We start from the raw sequence: 8,362 nt of genomic DNA on the forward strand, positions 1-8,362 counted from the left end.
CTAACGCAATTGTCTGTGTAGAAAATTCAAGGAAACTGTAAAAGTAATTCCTGAGGACTAGAAGATGGCTCAGTAGTTTAAAGTGCTTGCTGCTCTTGCAAAGGACCCAGGTTCAGTTCTCAGCATCTACATAGCTTGTCATCGCTGTCTCTAACTTTGGTTCCAGAGGATCTAATACCATCTTCTGATCTCTGCCAACAGCAGACACACAAATGATGCTTATAGAAACATCTAGATAAAGCAGTCACAAGCATAAAATAAAAATGAATTTCTTAAAAAACAGATTTCCAAAACTAGCATGCAAGCTTTAGGGTACATGGATAGAAGAGCCATGAGAAACATCAAATCTGTGCTATGATGTGGGATTTTCCTCTGTATTCTATGAATACCTTTGGTGAACAAAGAAACTGCCCTGGCCTGCTGATAGAATAGAACTTAAGTAGGTGGGGAAAACTAAATGGAATGCTGGGAGAAAGGAGGCAGAGTCAGAGAGAAGCCATGTAGCCCCTCTGGAGACAGATGCTGAAACTTTACCTGGTAAGCCACTGTCATTTGGCAATACACAGATTAATAGAAATGGGTTAAATTAATATGTAAGAATAGCCAATAAGAAGCTAGAGCTAATGGGCCAAGCATTAATTTAAATAATATGGTTTCTGTGTGATTATTTCAGTTTCTGGGCAGTCAGGAATAAACAAGCAGCCTCCTCCTACACTTCTGTCAACCACAACCAACCAGAAGTCAAAAATTAAAAGCATTACAGTGCATAACATCAACAAAAAGCAGAAAATACAGTCTGATGTGGAAGTCCATACCTATACTCCAGGACTTGAGGAGTGGAAGCAAGAAACTTATCAATTCATAATCAGCCTCAACTATACAGTCAGACCGTGTCTCAAAATACAAAAATAAACAAAAAACAAAACAAAACAAAAACAGAACAAAAACCACAACATATCCATGGATCTGACAATTATTTCCAGACTGCATATGTTGAAAATTATTCAAATGACAAAGACAACAAAAAATGCAAAACTGAATATATAAATTACTAGTTTTCGCGATTCAATTTTCACCAAATTGGTTTATAGCTTTGACATAATCCCAATCAAAACATCAAGTAATTGTTAAGTATTGATAAAATAATCCAAAAATGTATATGGAAATGTAAAGAACTTTAATGGCCAAAACAACTTTGCAGAACAAATCTAGGCACCATGCAGAAATTAATTTAAAAGCTTACTATAGAGTGACAGTGATCTAAACAGTGTGGTATTAGTACAAAGGTAGACATATTGTTTCTTCAGTGTAAGAGCCATCTAGAAAATCAACACATGAAGACAATAGCATTCTAATGAGAGCACAGAGACAATTCAAATGAAAATTACTATACTTTTTAAAACATGATCTGAGGGGGAAAAAACAGACTTCCATAAACTAAAGAGGCTTTCAATTCATATGCAAAACATATCCTAAAATGTAACATATATCAGAATTTAAACTCTAACTATGTGATGCTTTGAGAAGAAAACATAAAAGAAATTCTTTGTGATGATGGGTTATAGAAAGTTCCTAAATATGACATTAAAGCTATTATTCATATAGGAAAACAAGCGTTAAGTTCAACGTCAAAATGAAAATTTTACTCTGTGAAGACCCTGCTTAGAGAATTAACAGATAAGCAAGGAGAGAGGTGAACACATTTGTGAGTCAAACACCTGACAAATGGAATACCTTATCCAAAAATAGAAGAACCCTCTAAACTCAATAATAAATAAAAATGAGAGAGCTAGGCAAAATATTTGAACAACTACTTCAATCAAAGAAGGCATACAGATAACAAATGAGTCAAATGGAAAGAATTGCCACACAGTTCATTAAAGGATTCAATTTAAAATGGAAGAAACTGTGCACCTACTCAAAAGTAAAGGGAATCTGAAGCAATTTCAACCACATTCTGTTGCTGAGAATACAGAGATGCTATCGCGTTCACACCTCAGCAGCAGGGCTGAGGAAAGGTAAGTTGGTTTCAAGAGAAAGTCTGCAAATCTCCAACACAGTGAAAATTATACTACTGTGTAACACAGTCATCCCACTTCTTCCAGGTGCTTAGCCAATAAAATAAAATAAAATAAAATAAAATAAAATAAAAGCCTCACTCACACCAAAACTTCTATGCAAGCATTTATAGTTATTTATGACCATGCAAAAGGGTAAAACCCAAATGTACCTTAAGTGTTAAATGGAAGGCAGAATGGCACATCAACAGGGAAGCAGAGCCACAGAGTTCTCCCATACACAACAGCACAGATGAATCTAATAAAGGCTGTGAAGGCAACCTAACCCAAAACACTATAGGACTCCACTTATCACATCCTGGGCAAGTCAGCCTCCGTGGCAGTGCTATCGGGGTTGAGGACAAGAGTGCTGAGGGAAGGGAAGAAGAGGAATGAGTTGGCGAAGTGAACCTTTTCTGTATCTGGGTGTAGGGGTCAGTTGACAGCTCCCCTTTTTAAAACCCTTAAGATTGCCCATGAAATAGAGTAAGCTTAGTTTGTGTGAATCGAAAAGTACACACATAATTTTGTAAAATTCAGCATTCAGTGTTCTGTTGCTCTTGGGAGAAGTAACAGGTAGAACTCTTGGTCTACGACAGCACGTTATCAGCAATTACATATGAATTCAAGAGAGCATATTGTAAAGTGCTTGCATTTTTTAAATAACTGAAATGGTTTGTCTGTAGTAAATTTTGACATCAAACCAAGTTCAAGGTTTTTTTTGTGATAACTATTGTTATTTTCTAAACCAACACCATTTGGAACAACAGTTGGAAAATTTTAGGTTTGCAAAACCCTGGAGTTTTTTATGCAAAAACAATGGGAAAGGAACTACCAAAGGTCTACTCTATTTCCAACATCAGGTTCCTTCTATTTTTTCCACATTAACTCCAGAAATTCTAAAAAATAGCTCAACTACTAACATTTTATGTTCTCCTAATTAGCAGTTGTAGTACTAAAGAGAGAGAATACAAGTTATACAGCCTTAGAATAAACCTCCTTACTCCTTCCTCCAATCCCTTCCCATCAACAAGGTAAAGAGGGTAAGTGTAGATTGTAGACTGACCCCAAGTACGAACAAAAGAATATCTAAACTCCCCCAAAGCTCAAAAGCACATAGCATTCTACTAACTGGATCCAGTAAATAGCTGCAGCCATGGTGCTTACTCCAATATGAGTGTTATTATGAATTACAATGGCCCTCTCGTTTGAATAAAATCATTAAAAGATCTCTCCATTGGGATAGGGAAATTAATTAGGATAACAGTGATGGTTGTAGTTCTGGCTCTGGTGTGTGCTAATTCTAGAGTAGCTCAGTAATGCTCCGAAGAGCTTAGCATGTGATGTGGAACTGTCAATAAGAGAAATGTTCATCCTACCTGACATATTAAAAGAAGAAAGATCACTCTGTGCTGATGGTAGAAGGAAAAGCGCAACCACCTATTTGTGTTAGGAGTGCTGTACTTGGCTTACTATAAAATCGCTTTTCAGTGGCACCAGACCACATAGTTCAACAAAAATAGGCTAGTCAATAGTTATTGCAGCGTGTTTTCTTTGTTCAGATAAAGTGATTGTGGTTGACACATGAGTGAAGCCAGTTGTGCCCCATAAAGCCTTAGCCATAAGTGCACCCAAAGCAAAGGCGACAGGAGCAGGTGTCCATTATTACTGAACTGCTGATATAGGAGATGAAGCCAAATGCCTCTGGTTTAGATCCAGTTCGGCACCCCTGGGAGCAGATTTCTGTTGTAGTTTAAATATCCGGGAAACTTCAAAGAAGAAGAAGAAAAAAAAAACAGAAATACTCAGAGAACTCCGTCAAGAGGCTGCTGCAACAGCGCTGGGATCAATGCTCCCTGCTTTTCTGGGAGGGGATTCCCTGGATGCTGAAGCATCCGCACAAGCCCTCATCTTCCTGCCCACATTTCCCCGTGCTCATTGCCAGCACCTTTTCCACCTCTGTGGAATGAAAGTAACTTCAACTTGTTCTCCAGTTACCCTCGGACTTGATTGACATCAGAGGCTTGACATGTGGCAGAAGCCAAGTGACTACAATCTGTGGTATTGAGATTCGGATTATCACTGTTTGCCTACATTTGGACGACTTAGGAATTCAAACTCTTTCTTGTCACCTTTACTACGTTTTCAGGTGTATGTGTGTCCACATGCTCAGATGTATGTAGTTGCATGGATGTGCTGAAACCCAAGGATGATATTAAGAGTCTCCCTCAGTCACTCCCCGCTGACTTTATGGAAGTACGACCCTAAGCTGAACCCAAAGCTTGAAGATATGGGTCGTCTGGCTAGTCAATTTTGCCTGGAGATCCCATGCCTCTGCTTTCTTTGCCTCTGAGTACCACAATTACAGGTGGGAGGGAGGCTGTAATTTATGCCCACCTGGCATTATGTAGAATCTGGGTATGCCAACTCTGGTCCTCACCCTGGTGAGGCAATCACACTAACCACTGAGTTAACCCCCAACCACTAACTTTTTCTCTTTTCTCTTTTTTATTTTTCTTGATCTATTTTTATTATCGTTTAAATGTTTCATACAACATATTTTGATCATATTCTAGTCCCTTCCTCAGCTCCTCCTAGGACCTTTCCACCTCCCCACCACCTGACTTCATGATCTCTCCTGCTCTCTCTCAAAAAAACAAAACACAAACCCACAAAAATCAAATCAAACAACAAATATCCAAAAAAAAAAAACCCCAACAAAAACAAAAAAGCTTACAAAACATGGGACCTGTCCTGGTGTGTGGTTGATTTCTACGCCATGTAATCAATGTCATGGCACTAATATGAATATCTTAAACATCCACGTAAGCTCAAGTGTATTTAAACTTTCTATTGTTAAGTGTTTTCCTGAAGAGCAGGAGGTACTGTGATTCCGTGATTTCCTGTTAAACGGCTCTACCAACACTCTGCGGTTTCCCTGGGGCACAAATGCACTTCCCCCTCATCTGGCACGCCTCAAAAAGTAACTGCTGTAGACCACAGTGTTTATTCTCATTCCAGCCACTGGAGCAGTAACGCGCAAAGTTCCGTTTTTCTAGCAATGACCTTAGTGTTTAAATCATCCAAAAAAAAATGCTAAATAAGCTCCCAGATAGGCCAAGCATTGTGCTAAGTACTAGACAGGAACTGAAAATCTATCAGGGGAGAAAAATCCTCCACAAATAATTGGACACACATCTTGCTGAGTTATAGCTGCAGTACGCTCAAAAGCAGTGTGTGGCTCAACTTTGGCTTTCATCCCATATGGCATCAGAATTGCCCTTGTTTCTCTAGTCAATCCAAAGACATAAGGCACATGCCGGGAGGAAAAAAAAATATCCCATAGCTTTAGGTAGTTCCCCAACACCTGTCTTATTTAAGCATAAATGCCCCATGGGATCAATAGGAGGCATTAGAACCTTCCCTCAAGCCTTACTTTTATGTGAGAGCAGATTGCTACCATTGAGTGACTACAGCAGGCAGACAAGAACAAACCTTTTGCCTGCTCAGGGATGCTTCTTCTAAACTTCTTCTTATAAATGTCGTCTCTACCCTAGATAAATCAGAAATGCTGTCTTCAGTTCCAAATAACATGATCACGGTATCATGGCATGTCTAAGGTTAAGGCTGTTATACCAAGTTTGACAGCTCTAACCTCTAGACTAATAAGTAATGAGAAACTATAAGGTACCATCTGGGACTTTATTTGAGTTTCTGAAAGCCTGCCTATTGTACAAAGCCTCTACATATATCTAGAGCATATTAGCAAAACTATCATGTTCTGATGCTAAAAATGCTACACAACAGCACATCACAGAAGAGGAGTAATAAGGCAAACAAATGCAGGTCTTTGATAAACTGCACTAAGATTCACAAAGGATATTTTCAAATTCAAGGACTTTAGATCAATGACTACATGAATTGTTTTCATGCTTATGAACACGTTGAGTGTGTGATGGTCCACCCATCTATCAACAAAAGCAGCAGCAATTCAGAAGGCTACGCCTAACTGAAACCTGCATTTTTCTGCAATTATCCCTGACTTTGCCCTGGTTTAAGTTTTGTGAGATCCATCTTACAGATTTACATTGCCACATGGGAGTGTCACTTTGAATTATGGCTAGATTAATAGAACTGCAAGATGAGGTTTAAGTAGAAGGTTTATGAAAAGTGTTTATGGCAAGATTTGCCAGGCTTCGGGCAAGATTAAAGTTGACTTTTTATGGTTTGGGATTGAATTGCTTAATGAACCAATCAATACTTTATTTTCTGTCTTCAGCCATACTTTTTTTTAAAATGATACTTACCTATTAATCATAAAGGCAGCCGGCCACAGGTAGTAAATATCTGAGCATATGTGAAACCTCACTCCTCAAGAAGGCTAAGCTCTGTGCCTAATGGAAAATACATAGTGATCATTTTAGACTAACACTTCAAGTATGTTCATGGGATTAGAAAAGAAGCATTATTTTCAATATGACAAACTATTGGAAACTCAAACTTAGTCATAAGAATGTTCATATAGCCAAAGACAAAATTTAAGCCAGTGATAATTGCATTCTTTTTGGTAAATCAAACCCAAATGTGATAGTCACTAATCAAGCCATTCAAAAGTATGCTCACTTGTTTCCTGAAACTAAAGCAGACAAATAGAAGAAAAGAATAAAACTTTATTGTACATATTTAAAGACCTAACAAGAAAAAAATCTTTTGAAAAGTACTTGGCATACTGAAAAACCAAGTTATGGATGACTTCTAGAATCAAGGGAAGAGTCATTTCTAAAGGTATTTCCAAGACTAATGTGCAGACATTGGAAAGGTTACAGCATGATTTCTCCTTCCATGAATTCAGAAAAACAGTAGGATGATACTTTTTACAATGTCAGCTGCACACTGGAAACTGCATACTGGGTTTCAAGGGAAAACTACCCCCATAATAAAGTGTTTATTTTGTTCCATATTTACTGTATGAATCATTTCTTAAATACATGATTGCTAAATAAAAAAATCATAAAAATTTGCAAAACTTAAAACCTCACCAGGCATGAAGGCATGCACTTAATTCGAGAGGTTAAGGCAAGAGGACTGTCATGAATTAAAGGACAACCAGCAGTACCAGGTAAGCCAAAGTTAGATAGCCAGATGCTATGTCAAAAATAAGTAGGTAGTAAGAAAGTAAATAAATAAATACAGCATCACTTGCAGATACTAAGTGAAAATCTCACATTCAATGGTTATGTACTTATATTTATACAGTATTTTAGTTTTGATGGTGATTTAACTATATCCTAATTTAATATTCAAAACAAGATGATAAGGGAATTAAAGTTTATCAAGATTAAACAAACGCATCTGTCTCTAAAGACAGTAAATTTCAGAACAAAGAATTACACACATACAAAATTTATGGGGTTTACAGTATATTCAACATTGAAGACTCCACAAGAAAAATTCTACAATTGATAAGCACATTCTACAAAGTGGCAGGGAACAAAATAACACAAAATATCAGTAGCCTTTCTATCTATAAATTACAAACATGCAATAACCACAAACATATGATAAATATAACCAAGGACAAGAATGACTTGTACAAGAAAAGCTTTAAAATATTAAAAATACAATAGCAGAAGATAGAAATACCTCTCAAGTTTGTGAACTGATAGGATTAATATTGGGGAAGTGGACCTTCCACCAAAAGAAATCTATAGTTTCAATGCAATCCCCTTCAAAATTCCAACACAATTCTTCTCAGAAACTAAAAATCAGTGCTAAATTCCACATGGAAACTCAAAAGACCCAAAACAAATCTGACTCATTGATCAGTGGAACAGAGATGAGGACTCACTCATAGGTCCATACACGTTTAGCCACCTGATCTTTATAAAAGACAGACAATACACAGTAGCAAATAAACGGCATCTTCAGCAAGAGATGTTGGTTAAACAGGATAACTACATGTGGGAGAATGAAACTTGTGCCTTATCTCCCACTTTGTGTAAAGCTCAACATCAAGTGCATCAAGAAACTCAACATTTAGGAAGGTGTCTCCTGTGCCAATGTGCATAAGGCTATTCCTCACTTTCTCTTTTATCAGGTTCAGTGAAACTGGATTTATGTTGAGGTCTTTGATGCACTTGGACTTGAGTTTTGTATGACAGATATGGATCTATTTGCAATCTTCTACATGCTGACCTCCAGCTATGCCAGCACCATTTGTTGAAGATGCTTTCTTTCTTTCTATTGTACAATTTTAGCTTCTTTGTCAAAAATCAGGTGTTCATATGTGTATGGATTAATGTCAG

The sequence above is a fragment of the Myodes glareolus genome, chromosome 11 (assembly GCF_982192425.1).
Source record: "Myodes glareolus chromosome 11, mMyoGla1.1, whole genome shotgun sequence".
NCBI lineage: Eukaryota > Metazoa > Chordata > Mammalia > Rodentia > Cricetidae > Myodes > Myodes glareolus.